General features: G+C 42.3%; 1 protein-coding gene across 1 annotated transcript in view; it reads right to left on the bottom strand.

The window, feature by feature from the left end:
* Nucleotides 1-25,931, bottom strand: part of SORCS3 (sortilin related VPS10 domain containing receptor 3) — a gene marked incomplete at its 3' end in the record, with an annotated part of 397,797 nt that overhangs the window by 103,590 nt on the left and 268,276 nt on the right. The gene's annotated exons all lie outside the window — the stretch shown is intronic.

The raw sequence follows: 25,931 nt of genomic DNA, 5'->3' as shown, positions 1-25,931 counted from the left end.
TCCAGTATTTAAATCCAATAGACACTTAGGCAGTCAGACCTTTTCTTTGGTTAAACGCCTAAGAATTTTTGATACCACTGGCAGTTCCATCCTCCTCTAAGCATTCTCTTCCAGGTGCTTCCGTAGCACCGTATTTGTCTGGTCTTCCTTTTCGTCTCGTTTGAATACTCAACTTTCTCTATTATCCTTATCATAGGACCATTCCTCATCCCTCAGCTTAATCCTCTTTTCTTTTCATTCAACACACTGCCCCTCAATGACTTCTTTCACTCTTGCTTTTATTTTCCTCAGTTACCATCTTTCAAGGGACAGCTCATAAATTAAACCTCCAGCTGAGGTCTCCTCACAGTTTTAGAGTTGAAAACTTAGCTTCCTGGTTGATTCTTCTATTTGGATGTCTCACAAACACCTCAAACTCAACATGCCTCACAATATACCCCGTCCCAGCATTATTAGTCCCCCCCCACTATTTCCTGCCTGGCTTAGTGAGTATCTCTACCAACCGTTAATGTGACGCCAAAGGCCTGAGAGTCATCCTTAACTCTTCTTTTCCATTTACCTGCTAAAATTAGTCTCTGAGCCCTGTGTATTTTACCTTCCAATTAGGCCTAAAATCAGATTCATTCTGTCCCTGCCAATTTTGATTACCTTAGTCCAAAATGTGATAATCCCTGTACTGATTACTATAATATAAAACACTACTAGCCAATCTCACGGTTTCTGCCTTTCCCCTCCAATCCTCTCTGCACACTGTGGCCAGAACCATCATCTTATAATACAACTCTGACTCTATAACGCCCTACTTAAAACCGCCCAATGGACTATCACTGATCCTCCTATATTCTAAATTCCTTAAAAAAGCCTGACCAAAATCTGCCCCCTGCCTATGTCTCTGGCTTCATCAGCAGCAAGTAATTTCGACTTTTAATATCCAGCTCGACCTAACTTCTTTGAGCTCCTAATGCTTTCTGAGTGACTGAATGAGCACATGACTTTACTTTCTCGTATATACTTTTTCCTGCCTTTGGTTCTACTGCCACCATTTGTTAGGGCTATTTCTACACATCATCTGAATCATGGGGCTCAAAGTACAAAATAAAGCCAAAAAAACATTTCCATACATTATAAAACAAAACTATTAAATAGCAGGATTTTTAAAATGCTAGCATAGCATATATTAGCATTATAAAGTAAGCTCTAAAACAAGTTCATCCCTTTAAGTGCAAAGATTCATAGTCCTTTTCCTCTTTGATTCCTTTATAGTTTCCAAGACAAGCTTACTTCCTTTTTCTGAAATATCTGCTTTGGCTTCATTGAAATAAGTTATTACTAGTTATCAGTGAATTTTTAAAAAGTGGATGGAGTATATAGTTTGTTGTTGGTGGTTTTTTTTTCATTCTTATGTGAATAATCTAGTGGGGAAGCTTTTAGATGGGCAATTCAGAGACAGAATGGCTTTCTTCTCCTTTGGCACTATGATGGGTTGGGGACAACTGGGAGAAGCACCCTGCTGCCCTTGAAGAAACCTCACAGATACATCCATGCTCCTTGCAGAGCTTGAGAGGACAAATATACTGGGAAAGAAGGAGGCTTTCATAACTGCCCTCACTTGCTTCACACCATGTACTGATGGGCTACATAACAGGCAATGAAATCAATTTTCCCCTGGCACCAAGAAATTAAACTGCTCATTTTATGCAGGTATAAAGAAGCTGCATGCCTATGATTTTAATTAGAAGATAAGACCAACATCATAAACAAACTTTATTTTATACACTGTGAGTTACAATATACTGAATAAGGGTTCCCATCGAGTAGCAAGTGCAATATATCCTCTCCTGCCAGCCCTGTTCTTTCTTCACATGCCCCCACACATGCATGCACAAACACAGCAAATCGCACACAAATGTCGCATACATGTGTGCACACATATGCTTGCATGTACACTGATGTGGCATAAATGTGCATGCACACACACAGAAATTAATTTACATGTAAGGTATATTGAAATTGTGTGGTGGGTTTAGGAAGCTTTTGTTGACAAGAGTACATTTTTATTGCAACCTTTCCCTGGCATTCTCATCAGAAATCCTTTATATACTTTAATATCACTGGCAGTGTCTATATTCAATCCTTGTTTCCGAGAAGAATAAAAGGAAGGGAAACAGCAACCTACATATTCTGGTTTTCTAAAGTGTCAGGCACTTTTCTGGATATTTTCTCAAAACCGCACGTAAGTTATATGAAGTATCATTACTTTTATTTTACAGATAAGGAAACTGAGGCTCAGAGGATGAAAGCAACTTGACTTTGACCTCTGATCAACTCAAACACTACCACCTCTCCCCACACACAGTAACCCTTTATGGGACCTCAAAACCACAGCACTTTAATATCTTTACCAAGGGACAAGTAGAAGCCAGAGAAGCAGCTCTACATCCTTTGTTAAAGCATCTCTAAGAAACACACACACACAGAGACACGCACAAACAGAGACACAGAGACAGACACACACACAGACACACAGACACACACACACACACACACATGCACACACAGATACACACACACACAGACACGCACACAGACATGCACACACAGATACACACACACAGATACACACACACACAGATACACACACACACAGACATGCACACACAGATACACACACACAGATACACACACACAGATACACACACACACACAGATACACACACACACAGATACACACAGACACACACACACAGACACACACACACAGACACAGACACACACACACACGCACACACACACAGATACACACAGACACACACACACAGACACGCACACACAGATACACACACACACAGACACACACACACACAGATACACACACACAGACACACACACACAGATACACACACACACACAGATACACATACAGACACACACAGATACACACAGACACACACACACAGACACACAGACACACACAGACACACACACACAGATACATACACACACACGCGCGCACACACAGATACACACACACGTGCGCACACAGATACACACACACAGACACGCACACACACACGCACACAGATACACACACACAGACACGCACACAGATACACACACACACACACACACACACAGCAGCTGCAAGAAAGCCCCTTTCCTCCTCTGACAATTACCCACCTCTGGCCAAGCGGACATGAAGAATCATATGAACAGGAATCCAACAGGAAAACACAATATTAGTGCTAAAAAAAAGAATGGAAAGGACAGGACAGGAAAGGGAAAGGGCGGCCATAATATCATATTAACAAATATAATAAGAGGCCAAATGCCTCGTCAGAAGTTGTTTCAAGCTAAACCATGTATATATCAAACATGTATATAAACATGTATAAACATGTAGTGTACGTTAATATACTACAGATACAGAGAAAATCGTTCCATGTACACCCACATTTTATTGTTAAGCAGGGATTTCAAATACAAATGCCTAAGAGGGCAAAGCAGGTCAAGTTAAAGCTGGAAAAGAGTGGTGAGGACTGCGCCAAAGTGGAAACTATATATATTTCCTTAAAATACTTAAATTGAATTTTAAAAAACTGTGCCCAAATTAAATGTCTGATGACTGAATTCATGAAGTAGGCATAAGACTCGTGGTAATGTTATGATAGTTGGTTTCTGCCGAAACAAATTTATAACCTTTGCCTTTCGATATTTACCTCCGGTCTAGAGGTGTAAAACCAAGGGCAACAGCCGTTTAGATGTCTGTGAGTTCTGCATGTATGTGATTTTCACAATATGAACAGGAAAGAATTCCTATTGAAGATTCTTGGGATTTTTGTTGTTGTTGTTTTGTGGGGTTTTTTTTTTTTTGCTTTTCTTCATTTTGCTCTTTTTCTTTATCCAGCTTTTCCCGACATAAGATCTGCAGTGGGTGTATGCATGTACTGGAAGAGGAGACGAGATATTTCAAATCTGGTTTAGCAGTTATTCATGGTGTAGACTCTTGAGACAGGTGGATTGACTTCAAACCATCAGTCTGCTATTTAATGAGTTAACGTGAGGTTATTATTCCATTTTTACAAACCTGTTATCTTATCTATAAAAAAAGCAGATAATAATTGTATCTAACTAACAGCGCTGTTGAGATATTTAAATGAGATAATGATTAAAAGAGCTTAACACAGCCCCATAACTGCTAAATAAACATTAACCTTTATTTTTAAATCACCCAGAATAAGAGCATAACTACAGTCAGAAGCAGTGCCAAGCTGTTTAGAAACCATTAGAAGTGATTTGGGGATTACATGCCTCCCTCTTGGCTCTCATCATTACTGAGCTTTGGGGATAAAAACTAAAGGAGTAGATGGTAAGGAAAAAGGAGAGTTGCTGTTCAATGGGTATTATTAAAAAAAGGGATAGCAGGCCCAAAATGGAGTCACTTGTGTTAAGGCCCCACATCAGCAAACCGAGACTTAATTCTTAACCTCATTACAGCTTAATCCTTCTCCAGGGATGTGACCTTTCACCAGCAAACCCGGAATTTCCTGGTCAGCACTACGAGGCAATCCCCTGATGGATCTGTTCCCCTTAGGCGGGCGACTTTGCCTGAAAAAAACGCATTCATTGCTAATAAGTTCCTTTGTCCAACCCCTCTCTGCCTTCGAAAACCTCTCTACTTGCTGGATGGGATGCTGCCCAGTTCATGAATCATTTAATAAAGCCAATTATAGTTTTCAAATGTACTCAGTTGAATTTTTGTTACTTAACAGTATAACGTTTCAGTCACGCAAGATGATAAAGTTCTAGAGATCTGCTGTGCAATATTGTTCTTTTTGTTAACAATACTGTACTGTAGAATTGGGAGAGTTTGAAAAGAAGATAAATCTCATGTTATGTGTGTATGTGTGTGTGTGTGTGTGTGTGTGTGTTTAACCACAATTAGAAAAAAACCATAAAGGGGGTGAGGGGTAGAAAAAAAGTATAGTTTACATTTATTTTGCATACGTTTTACATCCCTGATAACAATTTTTAAAAATACACTATATTAGAGCAAATATCAACACCGCCCAAATGAACACCAGTGAGTAGGTAATTGTCAATTTGCTAAATACAGCTGCCACTTTGAATGACCCCTCTCATCTCTTCAAAGGGAGGCTCCAACCCCTGAAGCCAACTAAATACACCACTGCCTTAGGAATGAGAACCTTATACAACCAGTCTCTGTATTTGTTCATTCACTATGCATGAATTGTCTGTATGTCAGATTAGAGATGGACAAATTTTAGAGTTTACCAATATACAAAAGGTGTAACATCATTTTTTTTTAACTTGTAATGCTTTTTGCAGGAAACTCCTGGGAAGGTTGAATAATAGTGGCCCTAATTTTAATGGCATGTTGCAAATTGCAAAGGACATGGGTGGAAGTCAGGAATCAGGCAGGGGTTGTGCCTTAGCCAAATTAAAATTTCAAAAGCCCATAAACTTATTTATGTCTAAACCAGTCAAAAGTACTATCGGAGATGTCAAAATCCTCCCCAGAAATCTTTCCAGAATGCACACTTTCCTACTGTTGGGCAAATCTTAAAATATCATAGATGAATATGTTACTTTATTCAATTGTCATCCTCTCTTTTTCTCTTGTGTGCAAGCTATAAAATGTGGGTGAAAGCTAAAGTTTCTCATTCTCTCACTCTGCCAGAGATCCCAGAAATGCAGAAGAAACAAATTCTAGTCCAATGCTTTGAAAATAATCTCAGAATAGGATTAAGTAGACTTCCTCTGAATAGAAAAGGAGAAATATTACAATTTACTGTACAAGGTGTGATCGAAAAAATAAGGTCAATGTTTAAATAAAGAACATTTTATTACAGTAAAAGACACATTGCTGTTAATCCCCCTTAAAATATCCCCCCCTTGCGTCAGACACACTTATTGCATCATTCTTGCCACCTTCTGAGGCAGTTCTGGAAGTCCTCTTTCATGAGTGTCTTTAGTTGTGCTGTCATGGCTGCTTCAATAACCTGAATTGATTCAAAATGTTTTCTTTTCATGGTCATTTTGACTTTGGGGAAGAGCCAGAAGTCCCACAGTGACAGATCCAGAGAATAAGTGGATAAGGACACCATAATGTTTCTATTTGACAGAAACTGCCGTACCAGAAACAATGTGTGACACGGAGCGCTGTCATGATGGAGGATGCAGTAAAGACACTCATGAAAGAGGACTTCCAGAACTGCTTCAGAAAGTGGCAAGAATGATGGGATCAGTGTGTTCTAAGCGAGGTAAGGAGGAGGGCATTTTGAGGGGGAATAATAACAATGTGTCTTTTACTGTAATACATTTTTTTAATTTAAACATTCACCATATTTTTTATCAGACCTCATATAATTAAGTCTTAATGAGAGACCCTTAGCATAATTTGTGCTCAATAAGAAATAACAATAATATCAATACACACTCACAAAGAAGACAAGAGAAATATTCTTTAGCATGACCCTTAAACCTATTGACATAATTGATATATTGTAGAACATTGACTTGCACACAAATAGAGGCTGTTATAGATAAGGCTTTCAATCACAGTATAATAATAAATCAGCATTCCCTCCACCCCATCTATCTATTTATTTAACATCTCTTCTTATAGCAATGATTCTCAACTGGGGTGAGGGGAAGGGTTGCCCCCCTGGGGGCATTTAGCAATGTACGGAGACATTTCTGGGGGCAGGGGAAGGAGTTATCAACATCCAATGGGTAGAGGCCAGGGATGCTGCACCCCACAACAAAGAATTATCCAACATAAAATGCCAATAGTCCTGCTGTTGAGAAACCTTGTTATTATATATCCTAAAATGGGAAAATATGTAAATTACATATACGTTTTACAGATAAGACATCAATGCATATTTATGCTTATACACATGTCTCTTTCACCTATTACAATTTATATGTGCCATTCTCTTTGCCAAGATTAGACTCCCTACCTTTCCACCCCAATCCATTATATCTACTTCTCCTGCAGAATTTAACATAAGCATCATCAATAAAATAATAATCATTGAGGCCAATCAGGAAAAAATTAAAAACACAAAACAACTCAACAATAACAAGAACAACAAAAAACAACTGTTAAAACATGGGCAAAGGACTTGAATACATTTTTTCCAAAAAAATATATTAAAATGGTCAAAAAGCACATAAAAAGACTCTTGAAGCACTTATCATTAGAGAAATACAAATACAACCCACAATGAGGTACCACCTCACACCCACTGGGATATAAAAATGGAAAATATAATAGGCGTTGGCAAGTACTTAGAGAAATCAGAACGCTTGTGCATTTTTGGTGGGAATGTAAAATGGTGCAGCTGCTATGGAAAACAGTATGGCATTTTCGCAAAAAGTTAAAAAAAGAAATTACATATGATCCAGGATTTGCTCTTTAGTGTATATGCATATAGTCAAAAGAATTGAAAGCAGGGTCTCAAAAAGATATCAGTACACCTATGTTCATAATAGCATTATTCACCAAAGGGCAGAAGCAACCCAAGTGTCCACTGATGGAGGAATGGATAAGCAAAGGGGATGTATACATGCAATGGAATATTATTCAGTCTTTAAAAGGAAGGAAATTCTGACACATGCTACAACATGGATGAAACATAAGGACATTATGTTAAATGAAATAAGCCAGTCACAAAAGAAGACAAATACTATATGAGTTCCACTTATATGTGGTGACTAGAGTAGTCCAATTCATAGAAACCGAAAGTAGAATGATGGTTGCCAGGGGTTACGGGGGCGGGGGGCGGGGAATGAGGAGTTGTGGTTTAATAGGTACAGACTTTTAGTTCTGCAAGATGAAGAGTTCTGGAGTTCAGCAAAGTCCTCATTGAGAAGGCAACATTTGAAAAAGAATGTAGAAGTCCAGTGAGCTAGGACTGAGTGAAGGAGGTAGAATGTTGGAAATGGGGTCAGCAGGTGACATAAGCACCCAGGCTGTATCCCAAGTGATGTGGGAAGTCTTGGTGGGCTTTGAGCAAGGCACTGAGAAGGCTATGGCTTGCATTTTGATACTTTCATTCTGGCTGCCATTCTGGGCGAACAGAGCATTGTGGGAGGCGGGGATAGAGGAACAGAATCAGAGAGACCAGCTGGAGGCCCCTGGCATGATCCAGATGGGAGAAGCTGATGGCCTGAACTAAGATGAAGTGCCCAAGTCTGAAACGTGGTCCATTTCCAAGTGTATTTTAAGGTGAAAGCCAAAAGGGTCCACTTACAGATTAGATATGACATGTAAGAGAAAGTGAGGAGACCAATTTGAAAGTTTCAGGCCTGTCCGTTCATCTCAGTGTTGTTTATCATAATTAAAATCTGGAAATAACTGAAATTGCCTAATAGGTTTGTGGCCTGAACAACTAAGAAAACAGATTTAGCATTTATGAGATAGGGAAGCCTATGGGAGGAGCATGCTGGGGTCTTTGGAAATAAGGAATTTGGTTCTGAAAAGGCTAGATGCCTACTAGACAAATACATTTTTTTTACATTTGTCTAATGTATTAGACAAAAGGGGATGTTAAGTAGACAAAAGATGTACTAGGCCTGTTTTCAATAGACTGGCTGGCCTGCAGATAAGAACTTAGTGCTTGAAGAGCATTTAAAGATGTGACCTGCAGATCACTAAGACAGCAAGTACAGATAGAAAAGAGTCTGGAGAATGGAGCTCTATGGCTCTGTTTAAGGGTCAAAGAGATAAGGAGGGACCTGATAAGGAGAGAGAGAAGAAAGGCAACCTGGAAACTGCAGTGTCCTTGAAACCCTAAAACCGAGGAAAGAAAATGTATCAGGGAAGAGTGTTCAACTGTGTCAAATGCAACTGACAGTTGAGTAAGCTGAGTACTGAGCATTAACCAATGAATTTGGCAACTTGCAAGATGCTGGTGACCATAGTAATGGCAGTGGAGTGACATGTGCAGACTGTGTTGATGCACGTATAATTTGGCAGGACTGTTTTGGAAAGCCATGTGGTGATATGAAACGAGAATCTGATAAATATCTACATTTTTGACCCTGTAATTTCTCTTCTAGGAATCTGGCCAAGGAAACCATGAGGGATCCGATAAAATGTTTATCCACTTGTATATTCATCTTAGTGTTATTTATAATAACCAAAAATTGGAAACAACCCAAATATCTGATAGAATGATTAAATGAAGTTAAATCCATTGAGTGGAATGTTACGCGTCCATTAAGTATGAGTTCAAATAGTTTTAGGACACATGAAAAATAATCATATGTTTAAACAGTGTGTAAAAAGCAGGCTAAAAACACATGAAGCATCATCTCAATTTTATTAAAAATTGGTTATATTTATGTCTGCATTTATGCATAAATAAATTCACTACATGTTAACAGTAGTTGTCACTGTGTGGCAGGATCATGAGAAATTTTCTGGTTGTTTTTTTTTCTGCATTTTTTATTTCCCAAACATTCTGCAATTCTGCAATGAGAACATATTACCTTTATAATGTGTTTCCCTCTCTCTCTCTCCTTACACACACGCGCGCGCACACACACACACACACACACATGCACACGCACATACCCATTAGCCCTTTCAAGAACAGGTTATGCTAACCTTTTACCTGCCCTTGGAAAAACTGAGAAGCTGGATAATACCTGTCCACATTGTGAGCACCGCTCTGAGCGCAGGACAGGTGTGAAGGTAGAGTAGCGAGGGGACCTCAATGTAGACAGCAACCAGGGCACCCCTCAACTCAGACAGTACTATTCCTAACCTTCCCTCTGGAGTAAAAAGCTCTGGCACTCCGTTCCTCCACCCCATTCTCCACATTATGTGCCCCCCCCACCCCAATGCATGATGGATCTCTCCCAGTCCAGCTCTGATCATGGCATTCCCCTCCACAAGAAATTCCAGCAATCTCTACATAGCACAGAACCCAGCCTGGCACCTCACGCACTCCACAGTTGGGGTCCTATGTTGTTGTTCTCAGGCTTCACCTCTAAAACACAACCCTATGCTCTTGCCAAACACTCCCTAAAAGTTTTTTTTGTTTTTTTTTCCCAAATCACTATGCCTACTCTAAATTCCTGTCTTTGCTGATGCTCCTGTCCTTACCTAGAAAGCCCAGCATCCTCCCTGCCCAGACCTCCCAAGGCCCACGCACATTCTCTCTTTTCTAGGAAGCCTTGCAAATGTTCCAGCAGAAAAATCTCTGCCGAATTTATCACAAATTTGATAGGACATGATTGTAAATGTTTAAAATATCTGAAAGTTTATAAATATTAGTTATAGTTTGTTTCACGTGTATTTCTCTCACTCTGCCCCCTAGATATTGTTCTTTAAAGGTGGAGACCTTCAGTGATATCACATCCTCTGGTCTTTGCTGGGCTCAATGAAGCTCAGTAAACATCTGATATATGGCTGAGTGAAGGCCACTCAAAGGTTTCTAAGTGTGCTTATCCTAATGTTCACGGCATTGTATTGTGGCTCACCAGTGCCCTGGCCAGAGAGGCTAGCTCCATCTCAGTAAGAGTAGTCAGCAGAGGGCGGTCAGGTGGCTCAGTTGGTTAGAGCGCGTGCTCTTAATAACAAGGTTGCCGGTTCGACTCCCACATGAGATGGTGGGCTGCAGCCCCTGTAACTAGATTGAAAACAGTGACTGGACTTGGAGCAAAGCTGTACCCTCCATAACTAAGATTGAAGGACAACAACTTGACTTGGAGCTAATGGGTCCTGGAAAAAACACACTGTTCCCCAATAAAGTAAAAAAAGAAAAAGAAAAAAAAAGAGTAGTCAGCAGAAACTTTACCTGAAGCACCGCCCCCTAGCAGCCCAGACACTACCTGCCCCACCAGTGGTACTCATTACTTAGGGCAGTATCCCTTTCTGCCTCCTCCAGTTATCTTTTGTAAAAGTGTAATACAGACAAGTTAACAAATCGATAGCCATGTTATTTTTCAGCAACATGTTTATTTCCAATATTTTTAAAAAGCAAGTCTAACCCTGGGAGAAGTCTACAGGACTGGGCTGGAAGTTAATTTTCATGACTTTGGTTGAGTTATCTTTCGTGTTTTGCTGAGATTTGATCTGGGGACTTTGGTTTGTTTGTTTGGTCTTTCTCCACATTAGGAGCACTGAAGAAAGATGCAAACCCAGACTCAGGAGATCAGACAGGGGGCGCTGAGACACAGGTTAGAAAGGTGTAAGGCATGGGATTTGGCACCATGTTGTCACAAGCGCAGAAAATAACCAGGTGTACTGGGGAAGGTTTTGAGAAATAGCAAACCAGTTGAAAGGACATCTCCCAAGGTGTTTGGTCTTTCGAGGACCCATGTTACTACTGTGCATGTCTGAATCCCAGAGTTAAGAGTCACTGCTTCAAATCCTAAAGCTGGAGTGGCAATGACTACATGAAGAGATAAAGAAAAAATGCTTAGCAGCATGTGTATTATCTATCACACAACAAACCTAATTTGTAAGCATCTTGTTGACGCTGCATGGGAGGAAGATACTGAAAAGATTCTGGTGCACAAGAGATGGTAAACGGAAATTAATTGCATGGTACCCATTATGACTAATTTAAGAATTGTAGATTGCCAGTGATACAGTATTTATTTAGTGTGCTATTTTTAGTATTTAATTTAATGAACATTAAAAAAAAGAGGGGACAGGGCTTTCATAAGTTCACCTGCTGATTCTATCTTCCCATTGGATCTTAAATTCTTCATATGACAAACCTTCCACCTAGGCAATTTTCAGGGACCTAACCTTAGATATTTGGGAAGGATTAATTTGGTTAGGAGAGGCAAGACAAGCTTTAGGCTACCACGAGGAAAATTATCAAAGGAGTAAATAAGCTTGAGAATATCCTTGTCTTGGTCCAGCTGAACAAGACCACGTAGCCAAGAGCTTCATGGTCATGGGCATTGTTAGCAAGGTCACTACATTCTGGGAACATTATCTGGTCCAATAAGAATGATCACGTGAACATGCACTAAAACTCAACTCTCACCCCTAGCCACTGCCCACACTTCTGAGGGGCAGAGATGGGCTCATATACAGCTAAGTGCTAGATGTAATCAACATGGAACATGGCAACTTTCTGAGGTGACAGCCATCTGGGCCAATGGACCACAGAAGAGCCAGGCTGTAACAACCACTGGCACCGTGTAGCGATCCCACCAGTGCAGGAACTGTCCTGAGGAAAAGAGAGCATCGATCTCACTCCCTGAGGGGAGAGACATTTAGCTCTCAGAAAGAGTGAACAGAAAGGAGCCAGACCATGCAAGTAGTTGGGCAGACTCCTGCTTGGTCTGTGCTTTCTACCCCCAGCTCAAGACACTGCTCTGTGTACCTTCACCTCAGGTGGAGTTCAACACTATCAAAGGCTTTGAGTTGCATTGCATTTTACGGTTTCCCAAGTCCTTCCACAGCTATTCTCTCCTGGATCCTCACTCTACTCCAGGGGGAAGGCAGGGCAGGTGTTATCACCCACTGCCTTAGTTTCCTGTTGCTGAAAACAAATGAACTCAAGTCCAATAACTTAAAGCAACATAATTGTATTATCTTAATAGTCCTGGACGTCAGGGCCCAAAATGGTTCTCACTGGGTGGAAGTTAAGGTGTCTGCAGGGCTACATTTTTCTCTGAGGGATCCCGGCGGCCATCTTGTTTCTTGCGTTTTCTACTTCAACAGGCGGCCCCATTCCTTGGCCCCTGGGCTCCTCCCGTCTTCAAAACCAGCAATGGACCACAGTCTAGTCCATCTCATGCTGTATCCCTCTGACACTGCTTCTTCCCTCTTCCACAGTTTGAAGGACTTATGATTATAATGGCCCACCTGGGTGATTTAGCATCTTCTCTTTATTTTAATGTCAGCTGATGAACAACCTTAATTCCATCTAGAACTTTAATCCTTCCTTGCCATGTTATTTAACATATTTACAGATTCTGGGGATCAGGACATCTTTGGGAAATTGTAGCTCTGCCTACCATGCACCCTTCTGCAGGCCTGCCCAAGCCAGAGCTGAGCAATTTGCTGGAGGTCACAGCTGGTTACCAAGTGTTAAAACTGGGGGGGGGCTGCAATGCAGAACCTTACCCCCTAAATCGAGTGCTTTGTTCTTCCTGCTGTGCTCTGTGTTGGTGACATAGTGAAGGAGAGAGAGAGGACACAGCAAGTGAATGACAGGGTGAGTGCAGACAAAGGCAGAAAGAAAATCAAGCAGAAATCTGGAGAAACTAGGGGACTTTCAGCCCATGGGTCTTTGCCCACGGTGTTCTCTTGGTCCTGCCCGCTGTACCATCCTCTCCCTTTTGTTTTCATCCCTTCAGCTGTAAATTTCACCCCATTTCCCCAAAGCAAAGGCTGTGTGTGTGTGTGTGTGTGTGTGTGTGTGTGTGTGTGTGTTCCTGTTGGGTTTTTAGGGTATTCTGGTTGTTTGGTATTGCTTCCTCTCTTCCCCAACGTGAAGCAAAGAGGAGGGGACAGAGAGGTAGCAATTTTGCCAGGCAGGTACTCTCTGTAATGATCCATCATCCCATGCCAGGTGGTCCCCAGGCAGGCAGGGATGAGAAAGCCACAATAACAGTAATAAACAGGGAGAGGGCCATCCAGTAACAGCGTAACGAGGGGCTCCAGCTGCCTCAGTCAGGGAAGGTAGGAAGAGGCAGGAGAGGAAAGACTGAAGGGGCGAGAGGTGGAGTTGCCCAAAGGTGGAAGTGTTTTTTTTTTTAAGATTTTTATTGGGGAATTGGGGGAAAGGGAACAGACAAGTTGCTGTTATTTTGTTCTTCAGTCTAGTTGTGGAGGTTGCTTAACTGGCCCAAATTGGCACCATCATTGCGCTCTTCCCAGGCGAGGCATATCAGTTGCTGGCTTCTGGATGGCCACTCATGGCGGCTGCTGGCCGCTCACGCTGGCTGCTGGCTACACACGGTAGCCCATGGCAACCCACTGCCACAGGGGCTGCAGNCTGGCTGCTGGCTACACACGGTAGCCCATGGCAACCCACTGCCACAGGGGCTGCAGCCTACGCCGTCGCCGGCAACTCATGACAGCCCAGCTCCAGGTTGAGCTGTTGTTCAGCATCTTAGCTGTGGAGGGCAGTGTCACGGGCCCTCATATGTGGGATCTGAACCGGGACCTTCTGGCGTCCCAAGCCAGTTCTTAACCAATGCGCCACTCGGCCGGCCCCAAAGGTGGAAGTTTTCTATTTTGCCCCGGTGACTGCTCTGAGCTTGTGAGCATGTGTGCATGTGTGTGCATATGTGTGTTTTCCTCATTGCTCAAAGGAAGAAAGAAACATCACACACACCCTCACAAACTTTTTGTTGTTAAGGATAGAGCAGCACATTTGTCAAGAGGTATAAGTGCCACTTCAGATCCCTAAGCTAGGCAAAAGGATCCACCCCTATGGTGATTTAGATTAATTGCTTCTCATTAAGAGCCAATAAACAAACTGCATATGGAGAGCTCTTCTCAGCCCAGCCCACTGTTGCTGTGTATAATTGCCGAGAGGGAAAGCAGAGGCACACCAGAGAGTTGTCAAATGTAATTTATAGGTTTTTAAGATGTAATCATTTTCTATAATATTAGATTAAATGACCGTCTATATTAAAAAGGAAATTACATTTCAACTTGCTTTCTTCACTTTTCTCTCCTTTTCTAGTTAGGGTTTTCAAAATGCCCTAATCCCACAGCAAAGGACCAGAAAATATCCTTGACAATGTACTTGAGAAGGATCAACCTAGGGACTTCCCTGCACCCAGCAGTCTGTGCAGAGAAGCAAGACAAGAGACAAATGGGTGGGGCCGGCCAAGTGGCACGTTGGGTAAGTGCTGGCTTGGGACGCCAGCTCTGAGCAGCAGAGCCAGGGTTCGGATCCCACATGAGGGCCAGTGATGCTGCGCCCTCTACAGCTAAGATGCTGAACAACAGCTCAACCTGGAGCTGGGCTGCCATGAGTCGCCAGCTACGGTGTAGGCTGCAGGGAAGCTGCAGTGGGCTGCCATAAAGCTACTGTGAGTGGCTGGCAGCCAACATGAGCTGCCAAGAGTCACTGTGAGCAGCCATCCAGTGGCCAGTGACCAATTTGCCTCACCCGGGAAGAGTGCAATGAAGCCAGTGAAGCAACGTCCTCCACAACTAGACTGAAGAACAAAAGGAAGGAGCTTGTCTGTTCCCCTTCCCCAATTCCCCAACACTGTTCCCCTCCCCCAATCCCCAATAAAATCTTTAAAAAAAAAATAGAGAGAGACAAATGGATGTATTCTTTTAGTTGAGCCAACTCCATCCAGGATCCCCATAGAGTCCCACCCCCTTTACTTCAACCAGAGCTTTGTCGTCCTATACCTTGACCATGCTCACCAGCTCCAGAGGATTTACTTTAGCATTTGTGGTGGTAAAGATGGCCCTGGGGTAAAGCAAAATCTTATGAAATCTCATTACCTTTAGATTTCACATCAAACAGACCTTGCTTTTTCATTTAGTCATTTAATCATATGGTCAACCATTCACTCACCTTCACTAATTGAGACTCTAACTGTGTGCCAGATTCTAGAATGGCTGTGGGGGAATATGAGGATGAGTAAGATATTATTCAAATTCCATCTCCATTTATTAGCTGTTGTATTAGCTCCTTGACTTCAAACCTTCAGTTTTTCTCAACTGGAAAATCAATGAAAGGAGCTATACCTCCAAACCACCACCACCACCACCACCACCACCACTACCTCCACCATGGTGGGTTTCGAGAAGAGGAAAAAGAGAAATAATGCTTGGAAACTATATTTGTACTCGGCAGATGGCGGGGACTTTCTTGCTCTTCTGCTCCCCATGATGTTTGAGAACAGTTATTCTCACCTGAGATGGGGGCAGAAGTACAGGATCAGTTTGTGGAAGGAGAAGGGGGAATCGCTCGGGCTACACAGGCGGGATGTATGAAGTAAACGCAGACATGTAAAGATTGATAACCACCCTCATAGGTGATGGTCCAATTCTCAAAGCATAAGAAGGGAGCAGTGTACAGTCATCCATTACTGTGCCCTGCTTGGGATAAACAATGTCAGGTTACAGAGACTAACTCTTTAGCCTGGATGTCATGGTCCTTCACTCACTGGTTCCACTAGAACTCTCCAACCCCATGTCCCCCACGTGCCTATGTTCTTACAAAGATGCCCAATTCACTATGCTCCACACATCCCCCTTCCCCACCTTGAGACCACGGCTGAGGCCATTCCTCTCCCTGGATGCTCTTCACACTCTGTGCACCTAAACCCTCGCTGTCCTTTGAGGCCAGCCCCAAAGTCCTCTAAGAAAGCGCAGTGGATTCCTTCCTCTTCGCTCTGTAGTGCTTTGTAGAGCTCACAACTACCTGGTTACACTACAGTAAATCTGTAAGCTCCCTGGTGGCAGGGAGATTTCCCCATCTTTTTATCCCCCCCCGAGTCCACTTTAGTATCTTTCAGAGGAGCTTTAAGACCCACTGCTCTGCCCATGCTGCCTGCATTCGTGAACCCAGCCTGAAGGAGCAGCCCCTGCCATCCCTGCAGAGCCCCTGGATGATGGAAAGGAGTCATGGCAGGGCCTTGAGGTGGTTCATAAGGTTGCTGTTCACAGGGGTACCAGTCACCTCTGCTCTCACTCCACTTATTGGCCAAAGTACATGGCATGGCTAAGCGTTCTCTGCTCCCACTGAGGTATGTGTAGAATACTCTCAGGAGGAAAATCGCAGCAGCAGGGTAGAGGCAAGGACTATTTTGTACCAATGATATCCTCAAATTCTACTCCTAGGTATGTATCCAAATGAATCAAAAACAGATAAATACATGTACATGCATACCCATAGTAGCACTATTCACAAAATGTGGCCCAAACATGTGGAAACAAACCAAACTTCCATCAATGGATGAATGATGAATCAATTTTGGTGCATGCACATGAAATATTATTCAGCCATAAAAAGGAAAGAAGTATGTATACATCTACAATATGGATGAACCTCAAAAACATGCTAAGTGAAAGAAGCCACTCACAAAAGGCCACATATTGTATGACTCTATTAATATGAAATACCCAGAATAGGCAAATCCATAGATTGCAAACTGGTGGTTTCCAGGGCCTGAGGGTAGGGTGGTTAAGGAAGTGCCTGCTTAATGGTTACGGAGGTTTTTTTTTTGGAGGTGATGAAAATATTGTGAAACTAGATAGGAGTGGTGATTGTACAACATTGTGAATATACTAAATGCCACTGAACTGTTTATTTTAAAATGGTTAATTTTGTGTTAGATGAGTTATATCTCAATAAAAATACATAAAATAAGAGAACTGTGGCCAGTACTCATTGGCTTCAGCTCCCCTCTTGCTTGCCAAGCAAAATTAGGATGATAATATTAAGCAAAAGATACCCGTAAGCGCAAAACTCACTCCCATCTAGCTTGTAAAGTGACTAGTGTCCTGATCAACTCTTGGCTTAATGTAAAATAATAATATAGCTTTTCTAAACAGGTACTTGAGACCCCCACTGTAAGGAGAGCCTGAACAGCTGCACTAACCCCACAGCCAGCTACTGGTTAGGGAATCCTGTTACAGGTCTGCTGTCTTCCCGGTTGCCCAACTCCAGCTCAAGCCACGTGTCCTGCTAATGCCAGTGACAGTTCCAGGTTGACCACCCTTCCCAGGAGCAAATTCTACTCCAATTGCCTCAAGCTTCCTCTTCTTATTTCTTAAAAGTTAGCGTGACCAACAGGTTTAATTAATAAGCAGAAGCCCCTCATGCCTAAATGCCATGCGCACTTAAATGCTCTCATTTTAAAGAACAGCGCACGCGTGTTAGCTTTCTACAGCTTTATGAAGCATGTGTTATAAAAGCACCTCACTCACATGACTTTTTAATACCATGGTAGTCCGTTCAATTCAATCCCATAAAATCCCAGCAATATTTAAGTGTGAAAGGTGACTTTCACTATGTTATTTTGTATTGGATAATGAGCAATGGACAGATTTTAGCCTTCAAAACTCCAGGCAATGGAGTAAAACCACATGTCTTCTAAGCTTTTAATAACAGGACCACCATATTTCCTGAAAATGACACAAATCTCCGGAGTCCCTTTTGAGAGTCCCTCTTGGCAGCATAAGTTTTATTAACAGTTTTGTTTTGTTTTGCTTCTTAGAAACCAAATCCCGTGTCACTCAGTGGAAAATCAGTGAGTTTAATATTTGGATCTGGCTTCTCCATCAGGCTGGACATTTTTTTAGGACACCCTTGCCCTTCCCACATGCCCAAGAGTGGCCCGTGGTTCTCTGTCTTCTTTGCTGTAGCCATCTCTTTAGAACCCAATAGAGAGCGCTATCAGCACACAGCGGGGACTTACTCTATGTCACTCTTCCCAACTCCGGATCCTCTTGGGTCCTATGTCCTGTTGCTATTATCCCAGCTAGTGTGCTTAAGTGCCATTTATTGCTGTGTACGTGTGTGTCCTCAGACTGTGACATCCCTGAGAACAGTGACTGTGTCTGATTTATCTTTCTTATCCCTGGCACTCAGCACAATATCTGGTGTATTGCAGATGTTCATATTATAGATATGTCTGAGTGAAATAATGGTTAACTAACTCTGAGAAAATTATTATAGAGCAAGATCATCCATCGCAACTATCTTAATATACAGTTGAGGGCACATGAGAGATTCAGCCATCTTTGTAAAATCCCACAGTTATCAATGATACAATTGTTAGCCAGTCGTGGTACCTTGGAAAAGACTGTCAGAATCAACCAAAGTGCTTGCTAAACCCTGCACCTTCCTGGGTCCTACCTCCGACATCCTAAATTGGAATTTCTGACTCAGGGAGCAGAGCCTTGAATATGCCTTTTATCAATCACCAAGATTATTCTAATGTACACACAAGTATGAACACCATCTCATTAGAGTGTTTGCAGCAAGAAAGCAATTCTCCCCCAGTTCCTTGAAGAATGGAAGCAAACTGCTAGTGCCTGATAGCCCCTATCAAGGACATGGCACGAGGGTTTGGAGGACTTCTAAGTAAAATGGAGTGTGAAATGCAGAAGCAGCCTTCATCACAGGGGTCAGCTTCCTTGGACTCAATGGGAAATCAGGAACTACATAAGAGAATGATGTGGCAGTGAGGACAGAACTGATTATAACAAGAGAATCAGTATATCATTTGTTAGCTACTCTTCTCTGAATTTGATTCCCTTCAACGTCAGAAGTAGGGTCTCCAAATATCCCTTTTGCAACTACTAACTACACACCAAGCCCCCAGAAGGTGTGTGGCTTTCCCCCTAAAAAGCCTACATTTTAGGCTTGCTAAACACCACCTATTTACTCATAACATGGTTGGAAAGTAATTAGCATCCACTGTGGAGCAATGAGCTGCTGCTTTCAGGTTCTACATTTACTTTCTAGAATAGAAATGAGCAGAAATTAGCCATTCTCTTTCCTCATTAATAGGCAAGAGTTACCTTCCCTGCAAATTCACAACATGTTAACACAACTCCAGCTACTCTCTGGCTCTCATGCCAGCATATGACATCAAAGGGAAACACATATAAGTATTTGGTAACAGTGTGTGTGTGCATTTAGGCTAGAGAGGCAAGCCTATGGGAGGGAAACTTGAATCTAGTTAGAAAAGAGTAAGCATGACTCTCCACTTAGTCACAAGGTGGGAAATGGAAGGACCTCCCACTTTTGTTCCTGTACCTCGGGCGAATGCAAACTCCAAGGATCCTGGAGATCTCGACTTGGAAGGGCCAATTTAAGACAAAGGGGAGAAAAGGTAGAGTTTAGAGCAATACATTTCAACCTTGAAGATGCTCATGAAGCACCAAAGATCTTATTAAAACACAGATTCTGATTCAGCAGATGTGGCGTGGTCCAGAAAGTTAGCTTACTTCAAAAAAAAAGCAACATTCAACTTAAGATGCTCCAGTTATAACATCGCTTTGCTGAATCGTTGATATTTAGGTCACAGCCTTTTAGTTATGAGACGACTGAGAGAACAGCATTTACATATAAGTCTGGGTTTCAACTTTTGTGTGATTAAGAATCCCCGGGAAACGGTAGATCATTCACAACCCATGCCGCATGCCCTGGAGATGCTGATGCTGTATTTCTGAGGTGAAAACATAAGCCTTCCCACCCCTTTTTTTTTCTAAGATAGCATTTCCCCAGTCTGAGCCACAGAAAAATGGTGCTTTTTCCCCAAGCCACTAGGACAAGCCTTTCTATTCAAATGGAAATTTCCAGCAAGTTTTCTCCAAAACCAATTTATAAAACATTTTTGTAACTAAACCAGGTCTATAAAAATAGCCTTAAAGTCATAATTACAATCATAAGAGCTAATATTCCTTGCTCTCGCTATGTGCCAAGCTGTATGCTGAGATTTTTTTTTTTTTTGCCCCTACACACAATGCTTCATGTAACCCTCAGAATGACTGTAAGAGTTAGGACTCTTTATTAACTAGTTTTCAAACAGAACCCAAGATCATCCAGCTAGTAGGTAATGCTGCAGGAACTAACATCTGATATTTCTAACCCCCAAGCTTACTATTATATACTGTCCTAAAATTAGCTTTTTTTTTTTTTTTGACAGACGGGGTTGGGGATCAAAAAAGACAAAACTTCATGAGCTTGGGTAGTGATCACAAATGGCTTCATTTCAGAGGGTAACATCTTGAGTGGGATACGAGGTTCATAGGAAATAAAGCCGAAGGGTGTAGAAAGATGGGAACAGAAGTGTAAAGATGGGAAAACCCAGATGACTTCTACTTTCTGTATTTCACTTGCTGCTACACTTTATTTTTGCTCAACCTCTACCTCGTGTCTTATTGTCCTGGCTCCTACCTCTGCATCTTAGACCCATGCTTTCTGTGACTCACTTGGCACCTGTACAGGTAGGCTCGTGCAGCTTAAACAAATACTTCACACAAATTGAACTTGTGTAAATCGAATCTTATTCCTCCACTGACGCATTACCGTTTCACTGCAAATTGATATTCAATGTGCAATTTAAAGTTTCTCTTCCCTCAGTTCTCCGCCAAGCAGCTAATGATCTGCAAATGAACAGTGAAATACACCAAGGCACTGACCAATAAATTCACTGTTTTCCCCACTCCTCTCTCCTCCATACACACAGAAACTCACAACCTACATATTTTACAATTCAAAATGTTTATATAGTGGACTTTCTTAAATGGCATGCAAATTGAACATGCACTTGGCTTTTCTCAAAAAGCTACAGCAATCCAAAGCATAGACCAAGCCAGATTTTTGCTGTAAGATTCTGTTTGTGATATATCTCTGTGTAAGGAAAATAGAATATACTTATGAAATGCTTCAAGGGGTTCCAAGAGATAGCATCACATTTCCCAAGAAATAGAAGTCATATTTAACTTCTTTCCTTAATACTCTATACTTTGAACCCCTAAGAGAATGTCTTCTCTATTAAACTGTTTCACTCTGTTACTGGGAAAAATAATTCAGTTCATTTATCATTCTCTTGAACTGCCAATTCAGACTAAAACCTGACTCCCCAGGCATGAGCTACTTTCAAAACTATTGAATTGTCGGAAAAGTCATGAAGTATTTTTTCTGTTTTTCGTTGCAAAAATGCGTCATGACTTTTCCGCAGCACATCAACAATAAAACTCCCCCCCTTCACTCCATGTCTCCCCAACTGATGCCCAAACACAAACATAGTATCTGTAGAACAGCAATTTAAAGACAAAGCAAATCCAGTCGTCTACCGATGGACATTTCGGTTGTTTCCAAGTCTTAGCTATTGTGAATAGCGCCGCAATGAACATAGGGGTAGACGACTGGTTTAAGAAACTTTGGTACATTTACACAATGGAGTATTACTCAGCTATAAAGAAGAAGGAAATAGTACCATTTGCAATAATATGGATGAAACTATAGAACATTACACTAAGTGAAATAAGTCAGTCAGAGAAAGACAAATACCATATGATCTCACTTATACGTGGATTCTAAGGAACTGAATGGATGGGAGACATGGACAGAGATAGTCTCAGAGACACAGAGGAAAAACTGAGGGTTGTTAGTTGGGAGGGGGTGGGAATGAAGGGGAAGGGATGAGACAATACAAATTGGTAACTACAATATGGCCTCAGGGATAGAAAAGATAGTCTGGGGAATATAATCAATAATGTTGTAATATTTCTTAGGGGGCCAGATGGACTCATGTCTTGTTAGGGAGACCACTTCATAGTCGGTGTAGAGGCCTGACCACCGCACTTTATTTCTGAAGCCGATGTTGAATAATATTGTATGTCAACTATAATTATATACACATATAGTCACGGGACATGGAGTAGAGAGTAGGAATGGAATCAATGGAATTGTGATAAGCATGATATCGGGGGTGGGAGGGCAATAGATGGGGGGAGGGGGGTTGTTACTTTGTGAGGGTGAAAAGGATAACTATTGCATTGTTCTGTACACCTGAAACTAACAATAAAAAAATTTTTTTTTTAAAGTATGGAATGATAGAGTATTCAGAATGATGTTTCACTAGGTATTATTAAATATATATTTAATATTAAAAATTAAAAATAACGACAAAGCAAACATAGCAATTTTAAATACAGCCAACTCAATTTTCTGCCTCTGGAGTGGAGCAGGGATTATGTATCGTAAAGGGACCTATTGATTGTTTTAAACATGGAAGGAAAACCAAACTTGACTTTTCCTGTCAAAGCTTAGTTAGTCATACCATGGAAAAGACAGGGTTGGGTGTGCGATCCAAGTGGTAACTAATGAAAGCCCCTTTCCCTTTACGTCCTGGGTGGTGGCCTTTTCTGCAACAAATTAACTTAACTTGGACTACTATTAGCAGGAATTCAAATTCCTTGACAATATAAGTAATATTTACCGGGTGGTGGGAAGGAGTGAGGGTGGTAGCAAATGGGAGAACAATGGCCTATAGTTAAGTGCTTCCCACAGACACACCACTGTGAATTATCAGCACTGGGATGATGGAGGGCATGCTGGGTTTGGAGATATCAGCCCCACTTGATAACTCCTAAGGAGAGGTAAATCTGATCATTCATTCACTTCCTATGTCCTCTTCCTCTTGGGGAGTTTCCTTTCATTGAAGACTCTTCCGTTGGACTCATAAAGCTTGTCAGAGTCAAAAAAAAAAAGAAAAGAAAAAGAAAGAGAGAGAGAGAGAGAAAGAAAGAAAGAAAGAGAGGAAGAAAGGCACTCATAGACATCAAACTAGAAAGTTAACAACGTGAGAGCAAGGCTTTATTTGGGCTTTAGCTACTGTGTCCCCAGGGCCTTGCACCATGAAGATGCTGTGAAATGAATTCATCACTATGCAAACTCATTTCCCAGCTGGACCGCTTCTCTCATGATTCCATTCCACTGACCTCCACATTGCCAGTTCTTGTCCATTTCTCTATAATCATCTCCATACCCACCAGCCTTTACAGTTTTCATGCCCAGACGGATGCCTATGTGATGTCTGAGCCTGGCTTCCCAGCTCTTTGATGCTGATTTCTCCATCTTTCATGAGGCACCCACATCAGAATTGATTGGTAATAGCGTACTCTACTTGGTGAAGCCCTCATTTGTGTGCTTTGCATGCTGTTTTTGCAACTTGAACCAGACACAGCAGAACACTGTAAATGGACTTAAACAGCTCAGGTGGGACACAGCCACAAACCCCTTGAAGGTAAGCAGGATCCAGGGACACTCAAGACAGGGCCACACAGGGGTCAGGATCCTGAATCCATCAGAGAGGCGGACAATGTCCAGCTGGGAAGAGCATGGAGGTTGTATATGTGTTATTTGTTCCTCATTGCCAAGCCCATTCTTACCCCCATTGGGGTCCTCTTTTATAAGGAATCTTTAAACATTCTCACTAATTTTTACAATGACAAAATAAAAAGTTCTACTGTCCAGACAAAAGCAGGTTTTGTGTGGTTTGGTTTTTTTTTTGAATGCTTATGCCCAAGGTCTTTAAAAACCCTCAAACCCAATGTTGGGGTAGGAAGTGGACCCTGATAAGCACTCCTTTTCTCTGAGTCAATGGGGTGAGGTATTACTGCTGCACAGGTTAGCCTCAACATCCAGAAAGAGACAGCACCTCTGCATTGGGGCAGCCTTTGTGCTTTGGGGTTCACTGAGCCTCCCTCAAGAGGAAAGAGAATGAGACTCTTCTCTCTAAACCCCAGCATTTCCTGAGCCTCCCAGTGTCCCAGTTGGAATATGTGAATCCTAATGGTGTCAGTCCTTTTTTCTAGTACCCACAGACAAGGAGATGTTTTCCCCTGATCTGCATAAAATACAGCAGGCGCAGATCTCACTGCGCCAGTCTCTGCCACAGAACCTCCTTTTTCCAAAGTGCGCTCTCTCCAACAGAACCCTTCCTTGGCCACCGCATTTCCCCTCCAGGAAGAAGAAACAGAGGAGCTCTTCATAGGTGCAAAAAAAAAAAAAAATGTGATGGGACAGTGAGGATGGGGGTAGCAGATCAGACCCAGTAACAGCTAATTTTATAGGCCACACCACTCCTTTTTCTGGACCATGAGCCGCTATCGCCTCTCTCAGCAAACAACCCAACCTGCCACCCCCAGAGGTAAGTTTGGTGTCGTGTTCCCTGCTGTCCCCATTCCTGATACATGTGCCCATGCCAAAGGAACAGTCTGGGGGCTCAGAGGGAGTGAGGGCTCTTATTTCCCTAGGACTCAGAAATCCTACCAAGAAAGCGTAAAACTATTAACTCCAAATAAAGAGAAGCATGCTCTGCTGCCTTCACTCCCTCAAGCCACGTGCAATTGGTTCTCGTGCAGAAGGAGGGGAGAAAGGAGAATGTCTCAGTTAATCACACCCACCAGGAGGAGGGGAGGCAGGAGGGGAGACATGCAGAGCTGAGTGATCCTGGGAGGTGGGGACCTTCTCTGCCAGTGGAAACGGAGCTTCTGGTACCACCCTGCAGGCAACCTCAAGTCAAAGCAGGAGACGGGTCCCAGCCTCTGCAAAGAGTTTTGAATGCCCTGTCTCCACATCAAAGCCCCTGTGATAGTCGGGCTACACAAAGTGCAGATCAAACAATTTGGCTTTCTGCTGATAAAGTGGAAACAGGCTACCTCCATCATAACCACACACACCATTCATAGAGAAAGAGAGAGTATGAGTTAGGCAGGGAGCAATGGGACTGGAACTCACTGAGCTACCGTGAAGACAGGAAAAAAGGGTGCAGAGGGGAGCCCAAATGGAAAAGAGGAGAGAGCACAGAGAGAAGGAGGAACAAGATTGGCACTCCTCCATTCGTGACTCTTTAATCTGGGCCCCCGATGGGCATCTTAAACAGTCCCATTCGCCCTCCTGAGCGGGTAACAGTTGCCCCCACCACCGAACCTGTCTTCCATTGAGCACACCCTATGTGCCAGTCTCTGTGTGAAGCACTTTCATAGGTTATCTCATTTGATACTCAACAGGACCCTAGAGGGTAAAGTACTAATCTTATGCCCATTTTACAGATAAGGACACTGAAGGTTTCAGAACTCAACCACTCACTCAAAATAACACTGTTAATATGTGGTTGAGCCTAGAGCTCAGGTATGCCTGAAGCTAATGAGGGGGCTCTGAAAAACCACAGCAGCTGGGTGCAAACGGCAACCACTTGAGTCAAAGCCCTTCCCACAGCATTCTGAAGGGTCGGCTATGCCACTCCCACTTTGCCGACATGACTGAGGACATACTGCTCTAGAGACATCGCATGGCATGAGGCAAATACACTTTTTTTTGGTGTATTTATGTGTAATAAAATTTGGTGTGATCAAGGAGCCTCCACATCATTACAAAATTATTTAATGTAAAGCATGTATTCAAGTCGACATGCATAGTTCACCAATCATA

Source organism: Hipposideros armiger, unplaced genomic scaffold, assembly GCF_001890085.2.
Source record: "Hipposideros armiger isolate ML-2016 unplaced genomic scaffold, ASM189008v1 scaffold_28, whole genome shotgun sequence".
NCBI lineage: Eukaryota > Metazoa > Chordata > Mammalia > Chiroptera > Hipposideridae > Hipposideros > Hipposideros armiger.
The sequence above is the reverse complement of the archived record's forward strand: the minus strand, read 5'-3'. Positions and strand labels throughout refer to the sequence as shown.